At 40.4% G+C, this 19,168-nt stretch overlaps 1 long non-coding RNA gene across 1 annotated transcript in view; it reads left to right on the top strand.

The window, feature by feature from the left end:
• LOC135115878 (uncharacterized) overlaps nucleotides 1-17,307 on the top strand; it is an 89,434-nt gene extending 72,127 nt beyond the window's left edge. Inside the window, exon 4 of the long non-coding RNA XR_010276085.1 lies at nucleotides 17,108-17,307. This is a non-coding gene — a long non-coding RNA (uncharacterized LOC135115878). The remainder of the gene's footprint in view (nucleotides 1-17,107) is intronic.
• Nucleotides 17,308-19,168: the final 1,861 nt, after the last annotated feature.

Here is a 19,168-nt window from a genome sequence, read left to right as displayed (position 1 = left end):
GAGTGAATACCTATGTAGGCAGTTCAGTTTTGGATGCCTGACTTTTCCCCCTGCTGTTGTGAAAAGTTGCACATGGCTGCTTTCTGTATCACACTGCACTTGTTATATATGATCTTTTTATTTATTTACGTGACATTTATTCACGTATGTTAATAAGTAAGTAAATACACATGATATATTTTGTAATGTTTATTTATTTACTCATTAATTCATTCATTTATTGACTTAGTGACTAATTGAATGAATGACGTATATGTTTACATGAAAATGTCATGCATCAATATGCACATAAATTAATGAAAAAGCATATATGCAAAATTGAAAGTATTTTATGTGATTTGTTTAATTAATTTATTTTTTGACAGTTTCTCTCATTTGGAAATCTAGTGATACTTATGATTAAAGTTTGCATTGAATTTCATGTAACACGTGTGACATCGCTCATGCATTCATACAAGACACACACACACACACACACACACATTGCATAGTCATATTTAAAAAGTGATGGAAACATTTAAATACTAATCCCTTGTGTGTGTGTGTGTGTGTGTGTGTGTGTGTGTGTGTGTGTGTGTGTGTGTGTGTGTGTGTGTGTGTGTGTGTGTGTGTGTGTGTTTATGTAATGTCCCTTATCTGTTTAAAATGACATGTTATAATCTCATTTTCTCTTTGGTCTGTTTAATTTGTAAAAGCTGCCTAATGGTGAAAAGCAGTCGTCATCATCATCATCATCATCATCATCATCATCATCATCATCATCATCATCTCCATCATCATCATCTCCATCATCATCACCATCATCATCACCATCATCATCATCATCATCATCATCATAGTGGTAAAAATATTTTCGTTGTGACCTCTTTTTTACATTTCGTTTCTGTTGCTGTTGATGTTCTTGTCAGTGTTGTTGTTGTTGGTGCTGCTGCTGCTTTTGTTGTTGTTGTTGTTGGTGGTGGTGGTAGTGGTGGTGGTGGTGATGAAGGTTTTAATGTTGGTGATGAAAACGATATATTGGTGATAATCAAATTCATGTCATGCATCTGCAATTTACTTTTATTTCCCACACATTCCTCGTTATTCCCTCAATCATTTCCCTTCGTCATCAACCCTCGCGTCACGGAAGTCTGTCGCCTGGGAATGAATTGGAGAATCAGCGATTTATCGAAAACCAAAATATTTTCCACCATCGTTCATTTTTTCCACTTGTATCTAATTAATGCCGATATTTCTGTGGCAATAAATGAAGAGCCCTTGACCCAGAGTGTCCCGAGCCTCGTCACCACCACCACCGTCGTCACTGCTGCTCCTTCGTGCCTCTCTAGAACCCTTAACCCTGGAATATTGACTTTGGACCCTTAGCTCAAAACACTTAATCCTTGACCCTGAAATTTTGACCCTGGAACCTTTGAAACTAAGATATTTTACCCTGGACCCTTGACACTAGACTCTTGACTCTAAACCTCTGCCTCTTGACCCTGAACCTTTGATCCTAGACCCTGGATCCTGGAACCTAGACTCTGGAACCTTTGAACCTATAACCCTGAACTCTGGAACTCTAGGTCATGAAATCCTGGAACCGTGAATTATTTTTTCCCTGGAACTCTTCACTCTGGAACCTGGAATCCTGGAGCCGTGGAATCCTTGCCCCTGGAGCCAAGGAACCCTGGGATTCTCAACCCTTTGCCCTCGGAGTTTGTATGCAAATTTCATCCACGAAGATTGCTTCATGAAAACCTCATCTAAAGTAATTCTCCTCATGACAAATTCCTGAAATCTAACCTAACCTGGATTATCACAAAGAAAAAATGAGAAAGAATACTGAGTGGGCGGAATATTCACGGGGAAAAATTTACCTTCACTTGCTTCACCTTGACCCTGAAATTCTTGGCTCTAAGACCCTTGGCACTGGAACCCTTGGCACGTTCTCATCAGCACTCGAACACTGAAATACTCAATGGGACTGACGCGACAGGGAATGCCAGAATGCGTGGTGACGTAGCTGCAAACAAGGACCGTATTCTCAGGTGTTTCGGCATGCCATATCGACAGCCTCTACTCTAGTGGAGGTGATTGTGGCTTGCAAGAGTGCTCTCATGATGCCATTGATAGTTTAATAAGGTTTCTGCATGATCACTGGTAAAAGAAAACCAAATCCATGGGAACTAAACTAATCATCTCTTTGGCTTTCGGAAATAGTCCATTTTATCTTATTTTCTATTGCTATCTTTCATTTTCATTAACTTTTTACATTTTTATTTCTTCCACACATACATTTTTTTTTTTCATATCAGACATCCCTTTTTCCTCATTTTTCTTCTTTCTGTTTACACTTTTTTTTCTTTCCCAACTCCTCCCGCGACCTGCCTCACTCCATCCTACTCCACTCTCCTCCACCACCCACGTCTTTCTTCATCCCTCCTTTTTCTTTTTCTCTCTCCCTCCCCTCCTCTCCTCCGTCCCCAGTGCATCACTCTCCCAACTTCCATCCCATCCTAACCTTTCACTTTTCTCTTTGTGTTTTTTTTTTTTTTTTTTGCTCTTCTTCCAGTTTCCTCTCCTCCCTCATTCAACTACGCTTCACCTGCTTTTCATTCCCTCCACCTGCTCCAGCCTCTTCCATCCTCTCTCCCGTGCTCCAACTCTCCCTTCCATTTCTCGCCTCGCCTCACCCCCTCTCCCGTTTTCCTTTTCGTTCCCTAAAATAACTAAGGTGTCGTGACTGTCCTGAGTTCATCTTTGTGAGAAAAATGCGTTCGGTTTTCAGTTGATTGAAAGGTTTAAGTGACGGTTTTTTGTTGATGGCGGTCGCTTATTTATGCATTGAGATAATTTGTTGCTGAGTTAGTCAGGCAGTTAGTTAGTTAGTTGGTTGCTTGGTTAGTTGGTTTGTTGGCTGGCTAATTGTTAGGTTGATTGGTTGAATAGTTAGTCCGTTACTTAGATAATGGTCGTTATCTTCTATTTGTTTTGTTTCATGCAAGCTGTATTCTCCCCTAAAAACGCTATTCGTGTATGTAATTGTCCCGCCCACCCAACACACACACACACACACACACACACACATACACACACACACACACACACACACACACACACACACACACATCACTACATCTCCCTAAGCGCCCCATAATCTCCCCCATATCCTCGCATCAGGACTGAGCTGCCGAAGAATGAGAACACACGACCTCAAGGCGCTGTGTTATTGTTTCCCCGCGACGCTTCGATCGAAGGAGACGCGACGGAGAATGAATATAGTGGTAGTGGAAATGGTGGGGATAGTGGTGGTGATGGTGGTAGTGGTTGTTGTTGTTAGTTGTGGTGGTGGTGGTCCCTCCCTCCCTCCATCCCTCCCTCCCTCCCTCCCTTTTCCTTTTCTCTCCCTCTTCCCTAATCTATATCCCATTTTCAGTCTCTCTTCCTCTCCTGTGCTGGCCTCTTTTCTCTTTCCGTCCCTGTGTCCACCTTTGCTTCCCTATCTCCCTCGCCCGCCCGCCTCTTGTGTCCAGCGATCGCACGGCCCACTGTTTGCTCTTGGTCATAAATTTGCAGCTGGCCTTTGTGATCCGCGCTAAGGCTGCCCCCGAGGCTTATCCAGCTAGGCGGCGGAAGTCAGGCAGTGGCGCTCTTTGGAGGCAGTCGAAAGAAAAGCAGTCGCTGTGTTTTTTTGTGCATGATTTGTTAGTCTTGGCGCTTACTGTAGGTTCAAGAGAGAGAGGGTGAGAGAGAGAGAGAGAGAGAGAGAGAGAGAGAGAGAGAGAGAGAGAGAGAGAGAGAGAGAGAGAGAGAGAGAGATTTTTCTTAACTTTGTACGGATTTTTGGGTGTAATGTGCTCCTATTTTCATTCCTCGACTCTTCTCTTCTATCTTCTGTGATCAGTGGTGTGTGTGTGTGTGTGTGTGTGTGTGTGTGTGTGTGTGTGTGTGTGTGTGTGTGTGTGTGTGTGAATGAGTGAATGAGGATATTCGTGAAGGAATCTGAAACTATGTGGTTCTTTTCTTCTTTTGCCAACCCCCATTCCTCCTCCTCCTCCCCCTCCTCCTCCTCCTCCTCCTCCCACTCACTGTTGTCTTTTTATCCTTATGAACCTCTTTTTTTTCTCCTTCCCCTCCTCCACAGTATAAAATATCGAGCCTTTTCAGCTGCCGGGGGCGTGTCATCGTTGTTAGTCTTACAGCTGATGACCCTTGAAATATCTGAACATTTTATTGGCCCCGGAATGATGTGTCACGTCTCGGCCTCGCTATATTGAGAAGTTCGAGTGTTTTTAGATCTGGTGAAATAATCAGGAAGGATTCGCTTGGTATTTGTGTTGAATTTTTAGGACAATTTACAGTATGTGATTAAGATCATTAGTCATACATGTAGTTTTTGTATTCATTAAAGCGTATAGTTTGTGATGTTTTATCTCTTTTCAATCTTTCGTTCTGTTTTGTGTAAAGATGATAGGTATATTTTTTTTTGTTCGAAAGCAAGGTACATAAGAACATAAGAACATAAAGTAAGGGAATCTGCTAGACGCCACCAGGCCTACACGTGGCAGTCGCTGTAGTTTTATTAAGTTGACTGAAAAAAAAAAATGTAAAATTCGCAGCGTTTGTTGTTACATGATTGAATTTTATTTAGGGAACAAATATAGTATTATGTATAAGTTGTAAAGAAGAATTGTTGTGACTTATACATCAAGTGCCTGTCCACAGACAGCATGCACCACTCTTTTTCTCTCTCTCTCTCTCTCTCTCTCTCTCTCTCTCTCTCTCTCTCTCTCTCTCTCTCTCTCTCTCTCTCTCTAAGGGGTGAAATGGCATTAAAAGTATCCTTCCACTTTCCTTTTGCCCTTTCCACTCCATTTTTTTTCCTTTTTTGTTCACTTGGTCTCCCTTTCCTATCATTGGTTAATCTCCCTTTTTCCTCCTTATTTTTCCACTATAATTTATTTCCTTTTAATATCCTACTTACACTTCTTGAGCTTTATTTATCACACACACACACACACACACACACACACACACACACACACACACACACACACACACACACACACACGTATGTTTCCTTTTCTCTCCCTTCATGGCCACCTTGTTTAAGTGCAGGCGACGCAAGGCAGCAAGGGAAGCCTGAAGGATGTGAGGGCTTCAGGAGAGTCTGGCTTGGAGAAAATGTATGCAGCGCCCAAGGTCATTCTTAAAACGTGTGTGATTTTTCAAGCTTCACTGTATGCGATTTTGTTAAGAATACCACGTTGTGTGTGTGTGTGTGTGTGTGTGTGTGTGTGTGTGTGTGTGTGTGTGTGTGTGTGTGTGTGTGAGTGTGTGTGTGTGGTTATGTTGTGGAATTCAAACGTATATCATAGTTCCTGAGACATTTCAAGAATATATGGGTTTTGTTTCCCTTCCTTGTAACTCTGACAATGCCTTGAGCTCCCTTTAAATCATCGGTGTAATTATTATTTTTTTTTTAAACTCCATTATTTTTCGTTTCATATACCATTAAAACGAAACCAGTGACAAAAATCCATGTTGTAGATTATTTTACTTCATTATAAAAAAAGAAAGTAAGCATTACGGCATTACTTCCTGATCAATTTATTCATTTAACAATCGGAAAGTCTCTGAGGTAGGTCTGCATTTGCCTCCCTCTCAAACTTTTTATGACAAAGTCTATGGAAACAACGTCTTAAAAAATCACAGGCCGTGTGTAAAATGTGCCTTTTTGTGTTAGGTTACTTTGTTCCCACCAACCAGTGATTTTTAAAACACTTACTTCCTTTCTCTATTATTCACTGCATTCACTACTGAGACTCAAAATGTAAGTCATGCAGGAACCATAACTCAAATGACACGAGCAAGGAAGGTGTTTGCAGTCCATCTTTGCGAGCAGCGAGACGAGCTCATAGGCGGGTGTGGTCATGTGGTGCAGCACTCACCCCGTCAGGAGCAGAAACACAAGAAAGGGTGGGGGGAGAAAAAGGCGTGCAAGACGAGGAAGAGGAAGTAGTAGCACCATGAGCGGTGGGTGGGAGGGGAGGGAGGGGATGCGTACGCCTGCGTGTGAGGGAAGGAGGAAGAGGAGGAAGAGGAGGAGGAGGAGGAGGAGGAGGCACAGCCGGGCATCAACAGGTAGGAGCCGCCGAGACTCGCGGCGCGGGACGGCAAGGAAAATGATGAAGCGGGATCGAAAGCGCCAGAAAGATACACAAGCCACACCAAACGACAGGAAGCGATGACCGGAAGGGCGGCTGCCCTGGCAGCGTGTGAACAGAGCGTGACAGAACTAAACTTTGCGTCAAAGACGCTCATCTTGTACCCTTGAGTGGGAAGAAAAGGAGGAGAAAGCATAAATAACAAGTAGTGCTGATGTCTTACCCTTCTCATGACCCGCAGAGAGAAAGATGATGTCTTCATTTTGCCGGATATGCTGGCAGGTGGTGAGGAAGGCGGGCTGGTGAAGAAGTTGGGCGGAGCCCGCGGCTGTGGGAGGGCGTGTGCAGGGCGCGGGCCAGCACGCACTAAGCTAAGAGCAGAGGGATGCACTAGGTCTTGCTAAATTTTAAAAGGTCATCGCACCATGCTGGGTTCAGTAGAAACACTAAGTTTTGCTTTAGCACTAACTACAAAAATACAGAAGTTTTTTGAAAATGTCTCGCTACACTATGTCTTTTATGGTCTAATCTGAGTAAAAGTTCTTCAGCTCTTTGTAAAAAAAGTTCTAAGAGTAATATCTCTTTTCTCTTTCAAAAAATGGGTTGCGGGGTTAACACTGAATGTACACAGATGGACTTGTGTGGAGGGAGGGAGGAGCAGCAGCAGCTGTGGTGGTGGTGGTGGAGGAGGAGGTGGTGGTGTAGTGGTAGCGGGACTGGAGCTGGCCGCCCCGCGCACAACTCGGCGCACGACACACTCCTCTCCCACCTGACGTGTCTCACACTTCGATAATAACCGGAGCCGCGCCTGCCGCCCCTCCACCTGCTCTAAGGGAGCCCTGGATGCAGTGCCGGCGGCTGTGTGTGAGAGAGGGAGAGCGTGAGTGAGAGTGAGTGAGCGGGAGGAGCGCTGACAGGGTGGCTGGGACGCGCTGCTGACTGGCTGCTGGCCGTTCTGGAGCCGCGAGCCTGAGTCTGGGTGGCAGGGAGAGTGTGGCTGCCGTCCGCGCGATGCTTACCACTGGCAGCCCCACCCACACCACCTCCTGCCGCCCCTGCTGCCCCGACACCACCCCTGCCACACCTCTTTGCCACCTCAGGGACTCAGTGCACCCTCTGACACCACACCACCACACGAGCGCTCACGGCACACCCCGCATACCTGTCACGCCTCACACCCCTTCACACCGCGGTCACACCATCAGCCACACCCTAAGGCCTGGCAGCCACTTAGGGCCACAGCCACACCTCAAGCCATGCCCTCACCCTCCATGCATCCTTCGGACACCCCTCCTCCCCTCGCTTGCCCTCACACTGCTCCAGTCTTCCGTCAGATTGGTAAAATAGTTATTGTTAGGTATACCTCTCTCTCTCTCTCTCTCTCTCTCTCTCTCTCTCTCTCTCTCTCTCTCTCTCTCTCTCTCTCTCTCTCTCTCTCTCTCTCTCTCTCTCTCTCTCTCATCAGTCTGCCCTGCCCTGTTCCAGCGGAGGAAAATAACCACTGATGACAGGTAGGACAGGACGCAAACTTTCTATCGCGGCTTTTCGACACAAGCTTCTACCTACCCTACGCCCCCCTGCCCCTCCTCCCTGCGCCCCAGGAACTAACGAGCGTAAGACGTCTTGTTTTGCTTGTCCTTGATTTTTTCTTGATTTAACCTGAGGAATAGAAGTTAATTTGAGAAAGTAAACTATATATAAAAACTGTCTTTTCGTGAAGTCATATGCACATTTGTTTAGCTTTTTTTTTTTGTTGTGATTATTTTTGCTGGTTGTTTTAACGAGGCAATTAAGGCAAATATTGGATAAAAAATGGAAGTTATTTCACTATTAATGAATATGTTTGTGATCTTTTTCCCTTATTTTGTTATTACATTACACACATTCGATGGCACGCATTTGCCTCTTATGAATTACAAACGTTTACTAATCCTCCTCACATTAAGTCACTTCGTCCTAATGCAAGGGAGCAACTCGTGACGATAATGCCGAGGACTGTGCGCTGCCTGAAGGACTGTGCGCTGCCTGAAGGACCATTTTAATCTACTCTTTTTCGAGAGTTGGACATGAAAGGTTTAGAAAATTATTAATGTTCACACACACACACACACACACACACACACCAACGCCGCGCAGAGAGAGAGAGAGAGAGAGAGAGCATTTTCTTTAGGAGCATAATGTTGCAAAGGAATATAATATTGTGCAGCAGACGGACAGATAAGCGGAGAAATGCATTAAAGTGCTTACAAGGGCTGGCAAGAGTGCTTTCATCAGTATAATCAGGAGGAGGAAGAGGAGGAGGAGGAGGAGGAGGAGGAGGAGGAGGAGGAGGAGGAGGAGGAGGAGGAGGAGGAGGAAGAGGAGGAAATAGAAGGCACAGTAATGGTGAATGGAGAATATCAATCAGAAATTCCGTAGTATTTTTTTTTATATTATAGTAGTTCTTTTTTTTTGAGGTGCCGATCTCTCTCTCTCTCTCTCTCTCTCTCTCTCTCTCTCTCTCTCTCTCTCTCTCTCTCTCTCTCTCTCCTTCAGTCCCCCACTCCAACCCCCTAAAAAGAAAGAAAAATCAAGCAGAAAAAAAAAAAAAACAATCATTCCTCTGCAAGCACTTATACATTCAAGATAGGCCAGATCAACAAATATTTAAACAAGAAACATAAAAGAAAATCGAATATCTCTCTCTCTCTCTCTCTCTCTCTCTCTCTCTCTCTCTCTCTCTCTCTCTCTCTCTCTCTCTCTCTCTTAAGGACAAATACAGACTTTAATTCCATCACCTGCGTAGGACGAGGAAGAGACACCACCACAACCACCATCACCACCAACACCACCATCACCACCACCACCGCCAGTCTTCCGTCCCCGCTTGGCGCCGCCGACAAGTCCCTCCAATCGAGCCTCAGTTGTGCGTCTTACTCTATTCCGCGAACCTCTCAAGGGAATATTTGGCTTGGAACTGGTTGCTTTGAGTCTCCTGGTGGGCCTGGACGCCTTCCTCCTATCGTGTGGGTACAGAAGTGTGAAGAGAGAGAGAGAGAGAGAGAGAGAGAGAGAGAGAGAGAGAGAGAGAGAGAAACGTATGCAGGCTGAGACATGTAAAGAAAGACAGATTTACACACACACACACACACACACACACACACACACTCACACACACACACTCACACAAACATAGATGGTCAATACTTAACACATCAACATTTCTACACATACTACATGCAGAAAACATTGACAGATATACTTACTTTCATTCATTAGTTGTATTCATCATCCGTATTCGTATAATTTCAGGGAATATTCACAACTGCAAAACGTATTCATTATGATATATTTGAGAGAGAGAGAGAGAGAGAGAGAGAGAGAGAGAGAGAGAGAGAGAGAGAGAGAGAGAGAGAGAATGCTCCACCTCACTGCAGTTCATCATTAAAACGTCAGGCTCCAGTTTAATCTCCCTTCAAATGCGAGTTACAGAAGGAGACGTAAGAGTCCTTTTTGCTCCACGCCCTTCGTCCTGAGAGAGTCCTTTCCTCCTCTACGCCCTTCTCCTGCCATGCATTATGAGTTAATTATCCTCCCTCCTCCAGACATCACAGGAGGCGAGGAGGGAAGGAGAAAAATGAGGGAGTGATCTGAATGTGGGCATGGATGAGAGAGAAAGACAGAGAGAGAGAGAGAGGGAGAGGTTAAACAATTAGACACACAAAAGAAAATAGATAAATAAAAATACTACTTGAGAAAAAAAAACGACGTGATTAGGAATAAAAAAAGCATAAGAAGGAGGAAAAGGAGAAGGACGAAAAGTATTTGATATATAAAACTTATAGATGGAAAATTAATATATATAAATGGCACAGCATAGAAGATAAAGGAGGAACAGAGAGAGAGAGAGAGACTAACCTAACCGAGATGTGTGTTCATGGAGAGAGAGAGAGAGAGAGAGAGAGAGAGAGAGAGAGAGAGAGAGAGAGAGAGAGAGAGAGAGAGAGAGAGAGTATGCAATTTTTCCTTATCTTATGTTTGCTGCCTTTCATGTGAGGGCAAAAGAAATTTATAGTTTATGAAATCGAAACTTGTCAGATAAGGTAACTTTTATTTTTAGTGAGTTATCCAGCCAGTCAGTCTGTGGGCGTGTCCGTGTGTTTGTCTGTCTGTCATTGTCTGCCTTTCTGCGTTTCTGTCTGCACGTTTCCCCGATTCCTCTCTCTCTCTCTCTCTCTCTCTCTCTCTCTCTCTCTCTCTCTCTCTCTCTCTCTCTCTCTCTCTCTCTCTCTCTCCTTAAAGACAAATGGAAACTTATTTTTCGTATCAAGGAGCAGAGAGAGAGAGAGAGAGAGAGAGAGAGAGAGAGAGAGAGAGAGCATTACTTAGGTTAGTTTTTATTGCGACTTTACATTTTTCCCTTATAAGAATGTAACTATTTTCACTTCTAATGATCTTTACTTTCCTATCATCTACATTTCATCTGCTCCTCCTTCTCCTCTTCCTCCTCCTCCTCTTCAGTCTACTATTACGTCTTGTCTTTCACCTTGACGTCTGTCTCAATGTCAAGAGAGAGAGTTCGCATCCACAAATGATTCGGCGTCTCAACCACTTTCAACAGACTCGAGTGGAAGATACTGTTGAACGTCTCTGCGTTTTTTAAGTAACGATTGGACAAGTATTATGTATCTTTAATGAGAAAAGCATCCATAAGTACTTGATTAATTATTTGTGTCCTTAGAAAATCGTGCTTAAGTGAGAACAAAGCGTTTAAGAATGCGGCTGAAAACAGCAAGAAACGAAAATTGTTGATTTTAAGACCGTTTCTACGTTTTTAATAAGAGTTGAACAAGAATTATGCATCATTACCTATAATAGCACCCTTGAGAACTTGACTAATCGTATGAGCCTTTTGAAAATTGCCCTTAAGCGTTTAAGAATGCAGATAAGAGAACAAGAAACGAATATTATTAATTTTAAGAGTGTTTCTACGTTTTTTGGCAACAGTTGAACAAGGTTTATGCATCAATAACTATAACAGCATCCTTGAGAACTTGCCTAATCATGTGCTCTTTAAAAATTGTCGTTAAGAGAGAACAAAGCGTTTAAGAATACAAGCTAGAGGGCAAGAAAGAGAAGGGGATATTTTAGCCTTATCGATATTAGCCTACTCTTCTTCACGCCCCCACCTCTCTCCCCGTGATCAGTCCTCGCCAACACCCATTAAAAGTTCCCATCACTGCCATTTGTATTTGACTGTGTTCCCCGTTTGTGGATTTCTTAGGGGAGAAAGTTAGTCATTGTCAATTTTTTTTTTTTTTTTTTTTTTTTTTGTAATGTGAGTCTTTTGTGAGTTTTCCTGACGTATAATTCTAAGGGTTTTCTTTTCGTTGCTCCTGTTTTGTTAGCTTTCATCGATTTTTGCTTCTTATGATGACTTTTTTTTTTTTTGTGTGTGTGTGTGTGTGTGTGTGTGTGTGTGTGTGTGTGTGTGTGTGTGTGTGTGTGTGTTTCAAGTTATTATGATTTTTTTTTTTTTTGGTGAGGGAGTGTTTGAGGATTATTATTTTTTTTTCTTGTTTTTCCTCCTTTTATGGTTTCTTCTTTTTGTGGTCTTAGTCTCTCTCTCTCTCTCTCTCTCTCTCTCTCTCTCTCTCTCTCTCTCTCTCTCTCTCTCTCTCTCTCTCTCTCTCTCTCTCTCTCTCCGTATTTTAATTCCCTCATTTCCATCTTCCTTCAGCCTCATTATTCCTCTCTGGCTCGATGTCTCTTAATGCCTTCTCTTTTTTCTCCTTCATTTCTTTGCTCTCCTTTGCTTTTATATTGTGAAGGAGGAGGACATTTCCTCCTTACCCTCGCCACACATCCCTGCACGTGCCTTTCCTCCACTTTCCTCTTCGATTCTTCCTCCTCTGGTTCCCCTATCCATCGGCTCATCTCACTCCCTCCCTCCCTCCCTCTCCCGTTGCCAGGGAGACAAGGATATGTGTCCAGCTGCTTCGTCTGAGCTGATCACGACCTGCTCCTGAGAGAGAGAGAGAGAGAGAGAGAGAGAGAGAGAGAGAGAGAGAGAGAGAGAGAGAGAGAGAGAGAGAGAGAGAGAGAGAGAGAGAGAAAAAAGAGAAAAGTCCTGTCTCCTTTTTTTCGTTATGGCAAAATTTTCTTGTTCGCGTGTGTAAAGGAAGTTCCCGGTGACCTTACTCCTCTTACCTTGGTCTTCGCCTCTCCACCTCCCACGTCCCTATTCTCAAGCGCCAGTGTGCGTTACCACCGCTATTTTTTACAGGCTCTAGCGGCAGTAATTGGGGGTTTCAAGGGTGTTTTTATGATTCTAGTGATTGCTGAGTATGGATTCTGCTTCAGTAATGAGAAAAAACGCCCATGAGAACCCGGTTAATTGTTGTTGTAGTTTTCAATGGTCTTAGTGGAAGTAATTGGCGGTTTCAGTGTTTTTTTTTATTCTAATGATTGTTGAGTATGGATTCTACATCAATAACAAGAGAAAATAGCCATGGTACTCCGATTAGTCCTTACTGGGGTCTTTCAAATGAGTCCTGATTGGAGACTAAAATGTTTTCGAATATAAATCTGAGCACCAAGGCATCTGTTTCAATTCTTCTGGATATCGCGAAAGAATTGTTAAGTTCACGATAGTACTTTTATGACGGACTAGAAATAACCTAAGTTACTCATCCAATACAACTATAGCTTTATTTACCCTTTTTTTTCTGACTGACACCCGGTGACTGCCAACTGTAGCCAACGAGTCAATAACCTTCCTCATTCCTACTACGGAGAAGGGAGTGAAGGGCTCGTATGTCCTTATCTTCATCAACTGCTCAAGAAACGAAGGATTTTTTGTGGGGGGAGTGGCAATAAAGAACGGTGGCAATAAACATGCAATAGAGAACAAATATGGGATGGCAGGGACTAAGCAGCAGTACAATCAGAGACAGAGACACGGTAAGCGGAATGATGAGAGATTGTAGGGAAGCAGGGAAGTCATAAAATAAGGGTAAGACCTTAAACGGGATTAATGAGAGAGGAAATAAAGGAATAAAGAAGCAGGCACGGAATTCCAGAGTTTACCAGTCAGATGAATGAAAGACTGAGAATACTGATTAACTCTTTCATTAGGGAGGTGGATAGAATAGGGGTGAAAGCAGAAAACCTTGCGCAGCGGAGTCGTGGGAAGAGTGACAGAGGAATAGTGAGAGACGGCAGGGAGTTAGCAGGGAAGTAATGAGGGATAGCAGAGGAGGCAAGTGATTAGTGAAATATGGCAGAGGCGTGGGAGGCAGTAGTGAGGGATGGCAAGGCGTGGCGTATTTTGGCAAGGGGGCGAGGGAGGTGATGAGGCGTGGCGCGCCTTATCAAAGGGCAACACATGAAAGGAGGAGGAGGAGGAAGGAGCACCGACAGGAAGTTTTATATGTTCCCCTTCACTCACAGCTCTCGTATCCTGTCTGACTCACGCGGTACAGGGATGGATGGATGGATGGAGGGAGGGATAAATATAGATAGATAGATAGGTAGATAGATAGATAGATAGATAGATAGATAGATAGATAGATAGGTAGATACATGAATGGATGGATCGATAGAAATACATACATACATAAATGAATAGATAGATAGATTGTTAGAGATAAATAAATAGGTAGATGTTTGAACAGATAGATAGGTAGAAAATTAGAGTGTAATAATCGTCAGAAGCACAGACCAACACACACCTCGACTACTTAAAGAAAGATTTTTTTACATTTTTTTTCTTCTTTTTTTTTTAATGTTGACAGGAATGCATTTTTTTCTTTCATTTTTTTATCCTATTGTCTGTAACTTTGGAGGAATTTTTTTATAGCAATTTTTAAAATTTTTTTGTACGGTCCGGATCTCTATTAAAAAGTAAAAACTCTTTTTTCTCTGATAATTCGTACATATTCTTTACTTAAAGAAGAACCACTATACATATGTAAAAATATTCTTTTGAGGTCTCAGGAGTGTGGCGGAGATAATACTCATATTTCATAAAAAAAAAAAAAAAAAAAAAAAAAAAAAACGAAGACGCTGAAAACACTTTTTGATTGATATAATATACTTTTTATATCAATATTCTTCTTTTACTTTTCATGTTTTATTTATCTGTGACCTTAAAGGAAAATTTCTTATCACAATTTTTTATCTTTTTTTTTGTATTTTGTATTTTTGTATTTTGTATTAAAAAGGAAAAATAAATAAATAAAAAATAGCAGATAATTGTGATATTTTTTTTTTACTTAAAAAAGAAACATAAATATGCAAAATAGTCTTTTGAGTTTTTAGAACTGAGGTACAGGTATTTTAATCTGATTGATATATATATATACTTTTTTATATCAAACTTCTTGTACTACTTTTCATGATTTAATTATCAGTAACCTTAGAGGAAAATATTTTATCACAATTTTTTTTTTTTTTTTATGGCTGTGCTAAAGAACATGGAAAATTTCAATATAAATATTTTTTATCTGATGACTGGAATATGTTCTTTACTTAAAAAAAAAAAAAAAAAATATATATATATTATACATATGTAAAATAGTCCTTTTGAGTTCTTATTAGTGTGGTACACATAAAAATCATATTTCACTTTAAAAAATTAAGGCACTTAAAAAAAAACACTTTTTAATTGTTATATATTTTTTTGTATCAATATTCTTCTTCGAATTTTCATGATTTCATCATCTGCAACCTTAGATGAAAAATTTTCGTCGCAGAATTTTTGTACAGGTCCGGACCCATATAAGAAAAGCAAAAAATAAAAAAATAAATAAATAAAAAATAAGTAAATTTAAAAATTATTTATTAACTCTTCTCTCTCCCTTTGTAAAACAATAATAATTACAAGAACAACACCGATAGTTGTGTCGACAGAAGTGTTATTATAGTAGTAACATTAATAGTAACACTTACGTCTCCAAAAGTACTGCTCTTCTTACAGTTACTGATTCTATTAATTTGGTTTACCTGTGCATACCTGGCTTTGATTATGTTCCCTCAGCGCCTCCTCAACTATCCCTCAGGTGCGTGTAACTCTACGACCCCCCTCCCCTCTCTCTCTCTCTCTCTCTCTCTCTCTCTCTCTCTCTCTCTCTCTCTCTCTCTCTCTCTCTCTCTCTCTCTCTCTCTCTCTTCTCTCTCTCTCTCTCCCCGAGGCGCAGTGACATATATTCGGTAAATTAACATCTCTCCTCTTACCACCTCTTTGATCTGCCTCTTAGCCTTGCTGCCTCTGACTCTTACTTCTCTCTCTCTCTCTCTCTCTCTCTCTCTCTCTCTCTCTCTCTCTCTCTCTCTCTCTCTCTCTCTCTCTCTCTCTCTCTCTCTCTCTCTCTCTCTCTCTCTCTCAGACGTCAGAGAAATCCTATAAATTAATTCATCTCATCTTTTCCTTTTTTTCCCCATTACTCGTTGACGCGGCGGAAGAAAAGGAGGAAAACAAGGAACCTGAAAACAGCAGAGGGAAAAAAGTACAATTGGAAGCGCGAGAGGAAGAGAAGGAAATGGCTGTGGATTTTTTTTTTCTCTCTCTCTCTCTCTTTCTTTTATACCTCCTCCAAGTGAGAGAAGACCCGAGGGAACACGGAGGCATCTGGAAATAAAATGTGTGAATCTTGCCTCGCCGGAAAGTTACTAGTCAGATAGGTGGTCCGCTGGGAGGGAAGAAAAGAGGGGGGGAGATTAATAGGCTGGAGAAGTGCTGAGTGTGTGTGTGTGTGCGTGTGTGTGTGTGTGTGTGTGTGTGTGTGTGTGTGTGTGTGTGATTTCTTGACTATTTTGATCATGTAATGTTTAGCTAATACTGACTGTTGTATTCAATAATTTTTGATTCACTTAGTATTTGCATATCCTGTATTCGTCATTTCGCAAGGCCTACATGTCTCTACCACTGCAAAAAAAAAAAATCTGCAGTCCCTTTTTTATCAGAATCCGATACATGGCTCAAAAATTCAAACATTCGCTAGGTTCTTGTTGACATTTTAAATACCACGAATTAATCCAAAAAAGTCAGCGCAGGTTTGCCGCCACTGCAACCAAGTACCAAACCAATTATAACAACTAATATGCCAGAAATTCTGATTAAAAAAACATTTGCTATCTCCCGGAACAGACTTATTAGTTTTCTGGTGAATTGTTTTTTTTTTGTTACTTTTTTTTTTATTGTCTGAGGTTCTTTTTTTTTCTGTTTATTTACTGGTGGTGTGTTGGTACTTTGTCTCAGTGTCCCTTCTTTTTCCCTTTTTGTTCTCTTTGGTGTTGTGATCCTTTCATATTTCTCTCTCTCTCTCTCTCTCTCTCTCTCTCTCTCTCTCTCTCTCTCTCTCTCTCTCTCTCTCTCTCTCTCTCTCTCTCTCATCGATAGCAAAATATCAGAAACGTTTCTTTTTTTATTATTATTTCTTTTTCACTGCATTATTTTCTTTCTCCTTCGCCTCTTCGGATATTAATGATCCTTAAATCTTGTCACGTTCCTGAACTGACGGAAAATTCTCTTACTTGCGACAGGTCTAAAGGATTTTATTTTTTTGTAAAAAAGCATTTATAATTTAATGTTATTATAAAGGAGTATTCGAGTGGTAAAACTGATCAACACTCTACAAGGGACACCAACACGAAGATCCAGGTCAGTAATCAGGAAAGAACAAGAAATAATGAGTTTTGTCTTTATACAGTTTTATTTCAAAAGGAGATAGAAAGAAATTAGTTCTGATATTGAGTAGTACATGAATGGAATATACTCAGTAATCAGGCTGTTAGTGATGAGTCATTAGGGTGCTTTAGAGAGAGACTAAAAGAAAATTAGACAGGTTTATGGGTGGAGATGATAGATGGAAATAGGTGAACTTGTTTTTTTACAGAAACTGCCACGTGTAGGACTGACGGCTTCTTGCAACTTTCCTTATAGTCTTCTGCTCTTAACTCAGCGTCTCTTTCCCTAGAACAGAGACCTTTCTCCGCGCCTTACTGCCGCGATGAATCATAATGAGGAGCTGGATGGTGCAAGAAACAAGTACACACCATGGGGCCACGTACACCTTACAGATTCAGATGTACCATTACTTTTTGTATGGACAAAGACCATTATAGTGTTTCTTTTGTTTTAGAATTTTAAAATAAACTTAAGTTAAATTTCAGCACTTCACCGTATTTTCTTTTTGTTTTTGTTATTTTTCCATCCGAAATTTACAACTGATTTTTGTGAAAAAAAAATAAAATAAAAAAAAAATATATATATATATATATATATATATATATATATATATATATATATATATATATATATATATATATATATATATATATATATATATATATATATATATATATACATATATATATATATATATATATATATATATATATATATATATATATATATATATATATATATATATATATATATATATATATATATATATATATATATATATATATATATATATATATATATATATATATATATATATATATATATATATATATATATATATATATATATATATATATATATATATATATATATATATATATATATATATATATATATATATATATATATATACATATATATACATAAAGAAAACGCGTCCGAAGAATCAAATGAAGAAAGAAAATTGAAAATGAAACCAGTGAAGGAAAAATTAGGAAGTTATTATGAGATTGAAGAAATAATGATGAGAAGAAAAAAGAAGACAAGAAAAATTTGTAAAAGAAAGAAAAGAACTAATATGAAATACAATATGAAGTTATAAGACTCAAGAAGCGAACGACGAGCGAAGAGAAGAAAAACAAGGAAGCGGAAGTGACAGACAGAAGAATCACTTTTGAAATCATATCGTGTTCTGTAAGTTTTCACAATTTATTTAGTTTCAGTATATAAAAAAAAAGAAGTCATGTTTCGTATATTTTCGGTATTTATTGGTGATGGGAATGGAATGGGGACAGGATTTGATTCCCGCGGAGTGAGCGTAGCGCCGGTGATAACTTTGCGTGTAATATGTGCCTGTATTGACGTCACATGCTGCATTTAGAGTTTCAAGCGAATAGTTGTAGTAGATAAATAATGAACGCATGGAGGCCGCCTTTCACTCGCGTGTTTATGATCCCGCCAAGTATTCAGCCGTCATGTAACTCACAATCCACAAAAATTATTCAGCTGATATAAAGAAGAAAAATAACGAAATAACGAAAAAAAAAAAGACATCATTAAGAATCAGTATTCCGGTAGAATTTTGTCAGTATCCGAAAAACTGTAACGATAAGTAAAACAACTGACATGAAATTACGTAACCAACAGCTGATCGCTAACTTCAACCATAATTCCACCAACATGCAACTAATATCGAATAGAAGAAAAATCCACAACAAAACCAAGGAACCAAAGTCTAAAGTTATTCAGTATTCAATCCTTCCTTCAACACCTGACCAACACCTAACCAGCACGTAAACAAACAGTAAGCAGCAGACACTCACACTCCACTCAACCAACACTTAACCTATCCTTCCTCATCATCCCTCACACTATACACTTCTACGCGTTTTTTTGACCGATTCCCAACTTTCTCCCCACATCTTGTCCATTCACCCATACAGCCAGTGTCCCCTTAGTCTCGCCGCCCTCGCCCACGTCCCCTCCAGCATAGGACACACAGAGAAATATGTCATTTTTGTCCTTACAAGTTTCCACTCAGAAGTTAGGCGGCTGAAAATGTCCCTAGGGATTTTACTTCTTTTTTGTTCATCATAGAAATTTAGGTCTTGACATTATTACTTGTTGTTGCCGGTTATGATAATGATGATGATGATGATTATAAAAAATAGTGAAAGAAAAGACTACCAGTCCCTAAGGAATAAAGTAAAAAAATTATCAAAAATTATGAGAACTGTACTCAGAATTCGCTCTAGAAACAGTTCAAATCATGCGTACAGGGGAATAAAGAAACAGACACGGAATTCCAGAGTCTACCAGTTAAATGAATGAGAGACTGAAAATACTAATT

Source organism: Scylla paramamosain, chromosome 30 (assembly GCF_035594125.1).
Source record: "Scylla paramamosain isolate STU-SP2022 chromosome 30, ASM3559412v1, whole genome shotgun sequence".
Lineage (NCBI taxonomy): Eukaryota > Metazoa > Arthropoda > Malacostraca > Decapoda > Portunidae > Scylla > Scylla paramamosain.
Note: the sequence above shows the minus strand (reverse complement) of the source record. Positions and strands in the feature narration are given on the sequence as shown.